Here is a 13,721-nt window from a genome sequence, read left to right as displayed (position 1 = left end):
AATAGAGTTGTACTGACGTCAACAAATTAAAACCAATTTTTACAATCTCGTTATGTACAGACTTGCTCAACCACAAAGTTACGTAATACAGGAAACTGATTGATCACGTGATCACTGCACAGAGTTGTTTGTGGTCAACCATGTTTTCTACGTAACAACATAGATGACGAGTGAGTGACCTTTATAAAGGAGATAAACTGGTGACTATGTTATGGATACGGAAGGCGCCTTGATGGAAGGTACGGTAACTCACCCCTGTGTTAAACTAAATTTGCAGTGGCTTGTGTACGCACACATTCATAGTATGAGCAAGTGAACCTCGAGCTCGACCTCGAGCTTGTAACTTGGAATATACAGGCCTGCCAACTCTCACGGGTTTACCGTGAGTCTCACGGTTTCACTACCCTGCTCAAGGGCAGCAGATCGAATCTCACGGTTTTTGAGGCCTGCTAACTCTCACGGTTTCACTAACTTCGTTGGATAGAATCTCACGGTTTGTAGCGCGAATGTCACGGATTTCAAGTTTAAAAAGTCGAGACCTTTTTTTTTTTTTTTTGGTCTCAGCATAGCATCTACCAGTTTTTTTTACTACACACTGCAATACTACAATAAAGGTACAGAAATCTCAAGATTTTTTTACTTTCCAGGTTGGCAGGCCTGAATATACTGAACATAATGTATGGCATTATTGCTACCAGGTGGTTACCAATGTGCCTGACAATGTCATGCATATTTACACTGTAAGCTCACTGGTTATGTACACATGGGGCAAGGTCGAGAACAAGATTGAAATTTAAACTATGATGAGTACTACTGAATCTCTGCTTTGTGGTGTTGCTTGCTTTCACTGTAAATTCTTACAGGTGAAACAACATAACCAAATGGTTAGAACAGTGGCTTGGTATGCCCCATGATGCTGGCTGGTTCATGCTGTTGCAGTTGCCATGACTATAACTGATTATTATGGAACTGTGAGCTCCACGGCTTCTATCCATGTTAACCTCCTGGAAGTTACTAGTCTTGTCCAAGGTGGATTTTCCTGCACATACTCAAGTGCTTAGGATACTTTCCTCAGCAGATTCAAGCCTAATAGAGTTAACATAATGCTGCATAAATGTTCATTTGATATCCAGCTTTTATTTCTCTTGTAATGCTGTGTACCCCTGGACACAAATCAAGACTACACGACCGGCCACAATTGACGCAATAAAATACTAAATAGCTTTTTTCATTGTACCAGTGATAAACATGATGTCATGCACTCATCCAGTATTTTCTATAAACACAAACTGAGTACGTATGCAACACATTTTAATATTTTATCTTCAAATGTTTAGTAAAACACTTCTTCGTATTCTCCCTATTGTGTTGTGCGTAGTATTCTCCCTATTGTGTTGTGTGCGTATTGTCAATCTTATATCAATTGCTTTATTTTGCAGATTATTAAAACAAGATACCACAGAACTTGCCAGCTTGAGCAATCCTAATGTAAGTGTATTTTGTTTCTGAATTTACAATAGACCATGTGCAATCTTGGGGCATGGTTTTGTAGTATTGATGCAAGAATATTATAGGGATGGCCAATTATCATAATATTTAGTTGGCAATAGTTGACATCGTCTTTTCATTAACTAGTGATAATTAAAATAGGCAATTATCGCATAATAATCGAATAGGTAAATTCATCTTAAATATTTAGTTGAATATTTTGTTACAGTGGTTAAGTGTACAACAATCGTGATAATTGCGATAATGGCTCATGACAATAGTTGTACGACAGAAATGTTTATATCCCCATCCCTAGAATACTATAGTCTAACTTCTCGGACATTCCCTTAAGGTATTTATAGCTACAAATACAGATTATTGTACACAAGTCGGTACTAATATAATTCCCTATCCCAGGAAGTAATAAACCCAGGACCAAGGACCTACAGGGATCCAGAAATTTTATATATTTCCAAGTGTTTATGCATTCTATAATTGTATTAGATGCCTCTGTGAGTCAGTGTCTCATCTTACATAGTCATAGCACTTCTGCAGCATCAAAGTACCTCACTTGACGTCTATTGTCAGGGGTCTGGACTGGCTGCTCACTGGTCACAGCTGGCTTTCTGTATGACAAGTACACTAGTATTGTGTAACTGGAGAAATTTTGTACGACAATTTTTTCCAGGAAACATTTTCAGTGAAAGGGTGACTGCTGGTAGGAGCTGCTGGTTACACAAGCAGCTTGACAAATAGCCTTGTGTGCTTCATGTGGTGCATAAGAAGTTAAACCTTCTAGTATTTATTAATAGTGGTACGTAGCTGGAGGTGTGAAAATGAGCACCTATCAGAATGGTCTATGCTAAGCAGTCTAAACCCTCTTTCAGAGTAGGTATGGATTGTGTGAGGCACCATGATATATATATAGAGTAAGTGATGTGGTCATGCAAGACGGGATGCTGTGACTTGTAGAGGTAACAGGCATGAATATTGTGAAGTACCAATTGAGTTCTTCATTTCCAGGTCCACTGCTTATACCACCTCATATTATTTACACATTACGTATTACAATAATTATTATTTATTGTTAGCATTTATATTCCAGGAAGTGAATAGTCTATGTGATAGATGATGATGGCCTATTAGTCAGTCTGCTTGCTTCAGCACTGATAAGCCCCCTGCCTATATTATGGTGAAGAGCCTTAGATGATCTGTAGATGTCCTTATACCAAGAAGCTTAAGGCGGCAATCAATCTGCAGCAATTGGTGACTTAATTGTAAATTACCCAATTTCGACATGTAACTGACAATTCCTTTGTAGCATATCTAAGTGTGTATTACATGTGTTTATGTATAGTGTACTGTAATGATACAATGTAAGGAGTGAAAAACAAAATGAAGTGTCCATTTATATGTTGGTATTATTCTTCACTTGTACTGTACAGAGGTATTTGGGGAGCAGACTAGGGACTTGCAATCATAGTTTGCAACACACACTTGAATGTTGCAGTAATGTTTACACAATCAGAAGTTTTTGTGCTCCAAGTATGAAGCTTACATGTCTGGTTGATGTACATGTACTGATAGTACTTTTGATAAACTTGTCTCACCACTATTATGTTTACTGTGTTACAAACCTTTGATTATTGCATTTTGAAAGAATCATTGCACCACAGCATCGAGTGTTATGAAGATGACGTTGACTATAGAGCGGAAACAAACAGACATTCTGTATACCAGTGTGTGGCAATGACCATGATACAACAAGACACCGAGATTGGGAGAATGGGCTGGAGTACTGTAGCCTTGTAACCTGACCCTTAATTTGTCACATGAGATCACATGACCCTCAAAGATTGGGTCATGGTAAATGTGTACCTCAACATCTATGATAAAGCTCAGGCTGGTATATTTGGTGGTATGCCTATTTACCCCACACCAGATGCCCTATATTATCCCTCCTAACTGATATGCTACAGTGCAGCCCATGTCCCACTAACCAGCTGTAGTTTGGTACTATGAGTCGAAAGAAAGAGATGGGGAGGGACCAACTTTTGGTGGGATAAAATGTTTCCAGCACTGCAAACAATTAGTGATACTGCTGCTCCTTTGCTACCCTGCTATAGCATAGAATAATCTAAAACAGGCAGGCTGCTACATATGGTATTACCCCAAACCTGTTGTTGATACTCTCTAATGAATACCACCATGCATAGTGATCAAGCTAACCCAATTGTTTAGTTATTTACTGAATAGTACATAGTGTTCAATGCTAGTTCCCATCGACTGATGTTGATATGGCCACTTAACCTTCGATTAAACTTGTAATATGCAACAGGTCTGAACAAGTGATAAAAAATATACACAACTTATAATTAATCAATATGAAAAACTATAAACACAGCAAAAATAGTGTTCCAATACTACATATTCTAACCCCGTCTTTATTCAGTATTGGAACAACTATTTTAAAAAACTCCCTATAACGAGACCAAACGAACCTCTAATCTATAAATGACTCTAATGTTATTCACTATTGGGGGCGGTGGTCTGTTTTTGTTTGAGCCAAGGTAGAATTTTTGGACTATTAGTTCCAACACCATAACATAGACGGAATAAATACAGTCAGTATTTGTGTATGAATTATGCTGTGAAATTAGTTACAGAACAAGTTAGAATACACACTATTATAAACCAATTGCATTGTGTGTGGTGTCCTTCCATAATCTCCAGAACACCGACAATTGCTAGAAATAAAAGACCACTAAACACCTTACAGAAATTGGATAATTAAACCAGCAAATAATCAACACTATTGCAGTAGTGGAGTAAGAAAGGCATTGGACATGAAGTTAAGCCAATGATGCATTGTATTACAGCTGTTGTGGTTGGTAAAAAGGCACATCTTAGGCCTTAGCAAGTTAGTCAATACAAATTTAATAACTTCCCAGAAGCATTTTGGGTCACTCTGAAACCACGCTAATTTTCCATTGACATTGTAAGGCAAAAAAGCAACAATCTACATCATCGTTACTGAGCAAATGACAATGCTCAATTGATGATTTGATTATCCATATGGTGCAGTACATACATAGCTGACAATAGACTTACCTCAGCAGTATCCACATGACCCCAATGAATCAACATCTGTCTGCCACTAGCACCTAATATAAAGAGGAACATTCACCATTTGTCACAGCAGTTGTTGGTCTTAACAGAAAATCAACACAATAAAAGGTGATTTGTGAACAGTAAATAACGTGTCCGTTGTTGGAAACTTTAATAAATATGGGACACCTTCTAATGATTACACCATATATTATAGTCCCTTCCTAAAGTAATCTGAACATTTCATTGCAATGGATAATGGATATCCTACCGTGTTTAATATAGTAGACAATAGTAACACATTATTATTTGTTGTACATTGTGAAAGGATACATAAATGTATCACTCATTTCTACCTACGTTAATATACCTTGTAGTAGATACTATGCTGCTATGTAGAACAAAAATATTTGACAATTCACAATCAAGGTTATAACAAGTAGCTCCACTAATGACTGCACCAAATTAAAGTAATAAATGCATGTTCCTCACTAGTCTTATATTAGTGGGAACTCTGCCAGTGCAAAATATCCGTTTGATGAATCACTGTGTTTCAGGGGCATAGCTATACCCGATTCTATATTTGACTGAATTTGTGTGGTTGAGAGTCAAAACATGTGCTGTAATTTGGTGAAACTGCTCAGTATTGGATGTATAAAGTAATTGTTTTATTAGATGTTTAATGGTAGACTGATGAAAGACAAACTAATTCCACTATAGGCCATAGTGCCCGTCTTATAATGCCGGGAAGCAGGAATATTAAGGAGGATCATTGTTTACTAAATTTCTCACTGTTGGTTATGAAGTATGCTAAAATGCTCAGTATGTGCAAGTACGTAGAAAAGACAGAAGAGTGAAAACGGAATACGATATTGGGGCTGGAGGCTAAGTTAGTCCATCTAAGCTTCTGTACTATTTGTTCAGCAGTATCTTAGTCTAATCAGCTGTACAAACAGCAGTGTAGTAACTAGCTAGGCATAATTTCTTTTAAAGCAAATGTGCTAGAGTCCTCAGAGATGGGCTCGCATTGCTTGTTAAATGGTTTGCATGGGGACAGCCAGACTTTCTGCCCGGGTAATTCAGAAAACTAGCTACACCCTGGCTGTGTTTTGTTGCATATTTCTACACAGTGACATAGCTAACAATGGCTGTAGGCAGAAAAAATACTTGGACAATTAAAGGACTATTTGCCAAATTCACCCATGTTTTACACTGCCAAAGTTAACTACTGTACAGTAGCTTCAGACCTTCCCCCCCTAGGATTGTGAATTTAATTATCATTAGTTAATGAAAAGGCAATGTCAACTATTGCCAACTAAATATTATGATATTTGGATAATTGCCCATCCCTATAGCATTCTTGCATCAATACTACAAAACCATGCCCCCAAAGATTGCACATGGTCTATTGTAAAATCAGAAACAAAATACACTTACATTAGGATTGCTCAAGCTGGCAAGTTCTGTGGTATCTTGTTTTAATAATCTGCAAAATAAAGCAATTGATATAAGATTGACAATAAAGATTGACAATACGCACAACACAATAGGGAGAATATGAAGAAGTGTTTTACTAGATAAAATATTAAATTTTATTACATACGTACTCAGTTTGTGTTTATAGAAAATACTGGATGAGTGCATGACATCATGTGTATCACTGGTACAATGAAAAAAGCTATTTAGTATTTTATTGCGTCAATTGTGGCCGGTTGTGTAGTCTTGATTAGTGTCCAGGGGTACACAACATTACAAGAGAAATAAAAGCTGGGTATCAAATGAACATTTATGCAGCATTATGTTAACTCTATTAGGCTTGAATCTGCTGAGGAAAGCATCCTAAGCACTTGAGTATGTACAGGAAAATCCACCTTGGACAAGACTAGTAACTTCCAGGAGGTTAACATGGATAGAAGCCGTGGAGCTCACAGTTCCATAATAATCAGTTATAGTCATGGCAACTGCAACAGCATGAACCAGCCAGCATCATGGGACATACCAAGCCACTGTTCTAACCATTTGGTTACAGGCCTGCCAACCCTCACGGATTTACCGTGAGACTCATGATTTCACTACCAAGTTCAAGGTCTCACAAGCAGTAGCCCTAAACTCACGAATTTTTAGTTCAGCCTACCAATTCTCATGGATCATCACCGTAAAACTCACGATTTCTTTCACTTTCAAGCTCAGGCTAGACTCAAAGTTCTCAGAATGCCCTTTACCTGGCCTTTTCAAGTTCTCAGGGGATTTCCCCAGGTACGTAATTGTGGTACAACTAAGCAAGATCACGTGATTATAAAGGTGGGCATTGTGGCGTGGATTCGCCTTCGGCCTTCTATTTAATACCAATGCATTGGAGAGTATTTGGAGCAAGATCTGGAATTGATTTTAAGCGGTCAGAACTCTGATCAGAATACCAACTCTGAAGTGCTTGGTTTGCACGTCACACAACTGAGAGACCCCACACAATAGCACCTGCTTTCCTGGGTTTGTAGCCTATACAAATGGTATGTTCTATGTGTTTGGAGTATTTTATTTGCTTTCAGCCTCTAGGATGAAATTGACACATCTCTAATTCATCACGTGATATTATAAGCACCTAGTGGCTTATATCAAGAACGTTCCATAGTCCGGTCACGTGTTACAACTTCACAATAAAAGAAAAGAAAAACTGTTTCAACACAGTGACTTCCGAGTAAGTACATTTATCTGGTGAAATAAGACTCGTGCACATATTTACTGCAGGTCTAGCTATTCCATGCATAGATTAGTGATGCACAACATGTTTTAAATCCTATATTGATGCCTATATGAAGATGGGCATGTGTATATGTGTTGCATGGTAAAGGTGGCTTACCTGCTCACTGTATGGGTATGGGGGCTGTTGCAACTTGCTGTGTCTGCCTATAATAATGTACAGATACAGCAGTCCATTCGGGATGTCAAGACTGAGTCTCAAGGTTTTTCTGTTTCCTAGGTTGGCAGGCTTGTGGTTATGTTGTTTCACCTGTAAGAATTTACAGTGAAAGCAAGCAACAGCACAAAGCAGAGATTTAGTAGTACCAAGAGTTCATAATATATATACTAAGGAGAGTATCCTACTCTCATATACCCCTGTAGAAGGGCGTATCGTGAAGCTATGACGTAACGACAAAATGTTGTGGTTTGTGACGTACAGAAAGCCGTAAAAGTGCAAGAATCGTTAGCACCGTTTCACACTTGCGACGCTCAGGATAGCCGTATTCGCGAATGGCCTAGTAAGAAACGCCTACGAAGCGGTCTTAACCCATGAAGGAACAATTGTAGTTGGGTGAGAAACGCTTAGAGCTGGAGTTAATTTGGTTGCTAGCGACGTTGGTAGGCACGCGTTCAATCGATACCATGTTCAACTAATGACATCATTAATTATACAAAGAAAAACGGGCGAACTCAGAAGTGTTATGTCATAACTTCACGATACGCCTTTCTACAGGGGTATATGAGAGTAGGATACTCTCCTTAGTATATATATTATGAACTCTTGGTAGTACTCATCATAGTTTAAATTTCAACCTTGTTCTCGACCTTGCCCCATGTGTACATAACCAGTGAGCTTACAGTGTAAATATGCATGACATTGTCAGGCACATTGGTAACCACCTGGTAGCAATAATGCCATACATTATGTTCAGTATATTCCAAGTTAGGCCACTCCAAATGAGAGTGTAGTTTCCCGTCCTCCGCCCGCGTCAAGTTTGAGCTGCCGCATGTAGACGTCATTATGGTCATTATTCTCTAATTACTCGAACAGATGTTTTTCCAACTGATGCCACGTGTATTGAGAACGAGTTGAGAACTTCATGACAACTTTAATTCTTACTGTAATAATGGTTTTAGTAGTTGCCTCCGTGTATGACAACTGCTGTAAAATAATATTGCTAGACTGGACGCTGCTGGAAGCTGATAACAAGTGGAAAATCCAAGAATTTTATCATGAAGTAAGTCAGTTGTCTTTTTTATACCTAGTTAAATAAATGTATATGTGATTTTAAAACGTACAAAATGTATGAAATACACTTGTGTTTTGCTAGGTTGTTTCCCAGAAGCTTCCCCAAGAGAAGAGTGATCACACTGCTGTTGTTGAAATACGTATGGCACAATCTCAAGAGTCAAAATTTTTCACTGTGGGTGATTTTACCCTTAATCTGTGTAGTGCAGCTGAACTCATTGGGAAGTACGTCAAGTACTACGTGACATGTAGTGTGACCATCACACAACAGGAGTCATCTAAGGCTCCAGTGAATGCTTTTGCAGTTATGATGGTTGCATCAAGAGCTGCTTCTAAAGCTAGTGCTGAAATGCCATTTGTGACTGTACGAAACAGTAAAGAAAAGATGTACAATGACTTGCTTTTGTTTGTTAAAGCCAAGTCACTGAAGTGGAACAGTAGTGAAATAGCGGAATTGTAGCTAGGTGCCTGTCTACCCTACGGGATGCCTTATGGTACATAGATGGAATACATGATACACTAAATGAAAGATCCTGTACAGTTCCAGCAGTTTTCAACCAGTTTACAGGGTACAACAAGCCAGAAATCCACAAACACAGGAAACGTGCTTGTCACTCTATGTCAAAGGAGCAACTGCTATCCCACTCCAGAGCTCTTTTTACATGCCTTTCCAATCCTTTTTGGAAACATGGGTTGTGCTAAAGAAAGATGTAGAGCAATTGTCACGTTCCCTTGCTTCATATGCTGATCTTTTACTTGATAAGAGAGCACGGATCCAATCTATTCACTCTTCAAGAGAGGTGACCAGAACTATTGCTGAAAACTTATCTATTTCATACATTGAAAATTGCCGTCAACCATCAGTTATTTTGTCATCAATATTGGAGCAGATAAACCAGATAGAGCCAAACACACCTTTGGATCTAAGGCCGTTACTCCCAGATGAACGTAGAAGGCGCTATGAGTGGATTCAAAAGCTTAAAGATGGCCTTCAAATACCTATTATTCATGTACAATACTCTCCAGGAAGCAACATTGGGGACTTGCATTGGATCTGGCAGTGTACAGCTACCAATATTGATGATGCTTTAAAGAGTTGCACACCAATCATTGAGCACCTGAAAAACGATATTCCACAGTACCACACACGAGCAATGAGAAAAGATGCATTTGAACTGTTTGGGTTGGTATCTCCCAAAACCAAGAAATCTGTGGTCCGACGTTTGTACAAAGAACTTGTGTGTGATTCTTCTGCTTCAACCAACCTATCTCAAGAAGAAATCGATCAACGTGTGCAAACAATGTTTGATCTGGAGGATGCATCATTTGTGTATGATCTGAGAACTTTCTATGGAGAAAAAACCAAATTTGATCAGTTTTTGACTTGTGCAAAAGAGTACATCGAAGAAGATGTTGGTGCAGCTGTTGATGACAGGCGGCACTCGACAATTGTTCACACTGCCAAAGCCATCTCAGTACGAGACCTCCGTGAAAAAGTTGCCAAGAGATGTCCACCCAACACTGCAGTACCAAGTGATGAATGGATCCGCTTGCAATTTTCTCCTTCTTGCCAGTCATCACACACACGATTAAGATACACTGGATGCTTGAATGTAAAGCACATGGTCCAGCAGAGACAATGGCGAAAACAACATGAAGATTCCCATTATGCTGCTTGTTTGTTTCGCTATGAAAGAGAGTATGCACTACTGGTTAAAGATCATGCAATTTTTGCTTGCATTGATGACAAACACAGAATAAAAGTTGGTGAACCAGGTAACCCTGTTTCATCAGCCGAACGTGGAAGACAAGTAATTGTACAATCAGGTACATCCTTACAAAGTTCTGACCATGATTTTACCACATTCAGTATAATCCCTTCTGTTGTCCTCTTGTGTGAAATTCCTTCCGAAATTAGTGGGTCGTGGTATCATGGTGATGTCAAAGTGATGTTAAAGGAAGGAGCATTTGAACCATCTTCACCTTTAAGGCATTCTGCAGAACTAGCAAATGCTATTAGCAACCAAGTGGAAACCAAACCTGCTCTGTTCATCTATTCAGATGGAGGCCCTGATCATAGGGTAAACTATGTGTCTGTGAAGATAGCTCTAATTGCATTGTTTCGGAAACTTGATCTTGATTATTTGTGCACTGTGAGAACAGCCCCCTATCATTCCTACAGAAATCCTGTGGAGAGGATTATGGCAATCATCAACATTGGTTTGCAAGCCATAGATTTGGCTAGAAGAGAAATGCCACAAGAAATGGAGGCAGAAGCAGAGAAGTGCAACTCAATGAAAGCACTTCGAGCAGTAGCACAAAGAAACCCAGAATTTAGAGAAGCAGCCTTGGACTCCATTGCACCGGTAAAGATTGTACTCAATGATATTGCTCAAAGGTTGGAACTGAAGGAAAGGAAGTTCAGTGTTTTCACAGCAGCAAGTACTAAGGAATTAGATGATTTATGGACTGCACTCCTATCAGTTGATGAGGAGTTCCCACATGGAGTAAGTGACAAGTCAGCGCAAAGGAATTAACTGATAGGCTGATAAAGTTCATTGACCATTGTTGTGTCCAGAGACACTATTTTTTTGACATCATCAAGTGTGGTAAAGAATATTGTGACATCTGCCTCCCACCAAGACTTGCACCTGACATCTTTTCAACTCTCAAGCACCTTCCAGATCCAGTTCCTGGAACAGATGACCACTATAAGAAGTTTTCTAATGCTTTTGGAGCTAAAACAACTAAGGATCACCGTCCTTCCAGTAAAAAGAAAGCACAAAAGGACAAATCACTTCCTTTCTCAGCCAGCATTCAACATGTGAAAAATATTGAAATAATGTTAATGTGTGATGAGTGTGAGATGTGGAGATTACTGTATGCAAAAAGGAATCTCAAAAAGCAGGAGAGACTTGAAGTAGAGCGTGGACTCAATGGATTGTCATTCTCATGTGGCGCACAGCTTCAAGATACTGATTTGCCAGACTATGTGAAGGAGATTGTGTTTACTAGGAAGATGGCTTGTGAAGATCCGGTGGAAACGTTGTACTATTCAGCAAAGTATGAAGACATATGTGTATATTGTTCTGGTCCTGTCGATCCATGGAGTGACACTGAGATGTACTATCCCCAGTGCAAAGGTTGTGAAGACAAAGAGAAAATTCCTAATGCAAAAATGAGTAGAAAACACTAAGAACAGTTACTATAGTATTGTGTATCATGTATCTGACTTGACTTCCTTTAGTTGATTGTCCTTCCTGGTGTAATGATTTTAATGTTATTTTTTTTTAAATTATTTAAAAATAATGAATAATGATCCTTAGCCTCCCGCCCGCACCATATTTTGAAAGCATCCGGACGGGAAACTACACTCTCATTTGGAGTGGCCTTACAAGCTCGAGGTTCACTTGCTCATACTATGAATGTGTGCGTACACAAGTCACTGCAAATTTAGTTTAACACAGGGGTGAGTTACCGTACCTTCCATCAAGGCGCCTTCCGTATCCATAACATAGTCACCAGTTTATCTCCTTTATAAAGGTCACTCACTCGTCATCTATGTTGTAACGTAGAAAACGTGGTTGACCACAAACAACTCTGTGCGGTGATCACGTGATCAATCAGTTTCCTGTATTACGTAACTTTGTGGTTGAGCAAGTCTGTACATAACGAGATTGAATTCCAATAGACTCTTTCCAAAAGTATGTCATTGCTATGGCAACACCTTTCCGCCATTTTGAATGGGGCCACGGTAAATAATCTCGATTGCGCTCCATTGAAATCTGGTGTTAGCAGCAGCTTGAACAGAGCCGTATTGTTGAGGAACAACCCATCAATACCTTTGGGGTGGCAGAATTAGTGTTTCTGGTTAAAGGCAGCTGGTTATCATGGCTGAACAAGGCATGAGACATCGACAGCAGTCAACAACAGTAATTGCTTTGTCAGAGGTGTTGTCAGCCCATACAATCAAGTTTGCATGATCAGCTGCCACTACAGTCACTATTATCAGTACAAGAGTCAGTGAGGAGTATAAATGGTTAATATAATTCACTTGGGTCTTCAGCTTATACTGTTTCAGCTAGTTACTGATATACAAGTAGCTACCATAGCATAGATAGTCTATGGCATACTATCTATGACCATAGTAATGTGGTTATTGAACATATAGTCAAAATGCAAAATTTTAATTCACACTCATTTCAGAAGTATTATAAGGGGTGTGCAACAACAGTTTCAGAATCAACAAACTTTGGTTTCTTATTATACAGTACTTTTAACAATTGTTTGTTTTTATCTGCTTTACCAGTTAGGCACTGGAGGCAAAGCCTGTACGAGGTGTTTACCATGAGTCAGGGAACCTAGACGAAAATTGTTGACTAATGTGAAACGGGACAAATACATAGAAGGGGTTTTAAAAAATCTATCCCTTTGATCTGCAGGCCACTCGGATACTGGCCAAGCGCCACACTCCACTGGACAATTGTTGAAGCGGAAGTACAACCTATTACAATGGTACCAATCACCTAAAAAATGTTTGCCAGTACTCCCATTTGTATATACACACATTTAAACTCTCAACAAATTAGGATACCCCTCTACTAAGGATACCTTTCCATGGTCCCATTTGTATTCTATTCAGTTCATCCCAAGGTGTTCATGCGATCACACCTAGTGCTTCATATGAAAAGAATTGCGGCCAATGAGATCCAAGTATTTTCACTGTATAGTACAACATTCACATGTGACTGCTAGATACATGTCCGATTAAAATGTGTGCTATACAACTATCAAATACTACACTTTACAAATCTGCTATAAGTATATAATGCTCAGTGTTGGGAGTAACGCGCTACTTATGTAACGCGTTACGTAATATTATTACTTTTGTGGTAACAAAGTAATATAACGAAATACGCTATAAAAACAGGTAATATAATGCAAGCTACTTTACTTACAAATGTAACGCGTTACCTAAGTAATATAGTTACTGTAACGAGTCTAATATTACGTAATATTATTACTACAAGTAACGAAGTTACTAATCTCGTTAGTTATCCTCTGAGTAATGCCTAGCCACTGCGAAGTAACGAGGCCTACTGAATGAAGCTTATTCACCAGCTTCTTACTTATAACC

The 13,721-nt window shown here is 38.9% G+C and overlaps 2 long non-coding RNA genes across 2 annotated transcripts; one reads left to right on the top strand and one right to left on the bottom strand.

Moving 5' to 3' along the window:
* The first annotated feature begins 128 nt into the window (after positions 1–128).
* On the top strand, positions 129–2,917 carry LOC136262046 (uncharacterized). The gene is made up of 3 exons (XR_010704088.1): positions 129–239; positions 1,440–1,488; positions 2,594–2,917. It is a non-coding gene; the product is annotated as an uncharacterized lncRNA (long non-coding RNA).
* Positions 2,918–4,152: 1,235 nt separating this feature from the next.
* Positions 4,153–12,162, bottom strand: LOC136259751 (uncharacterized). Its single transcript, XR_010703364.1, has 4 exons — positions 12,068–12,162; positions 6,034–6,082; positions 4,600–4,652; positions 4,153–4,235 (listed from the first exon to the last, which is right to left on the bottom strand). It is a non-coding gene; the product is annotated as an uncharacterized lncRNA (long non-coding RNA).
* Positions 12,163–13,721: the final 1,559 nt, after the last annotated feature.

Source organism: Dysidea avara, chromosome 7, assembly GCF_963678975.1.
Source record: "Dysidea avara chromosome 7, odDysAvar1.4, whole genome shotgun sequence".
Taxonomy (NCBI): domain Eukaryota; kingdom Metazoa; phylum Porifera; class Demospongiae; order Dictyoceratida; family Dysideidae; genus Dysidea; species Dysidea avara.
The sequence above is the reverse complement of the archived record's forward strand: the minus strand, read 5'-3'. Positions and strand labels throughout refer to the sequence as shown.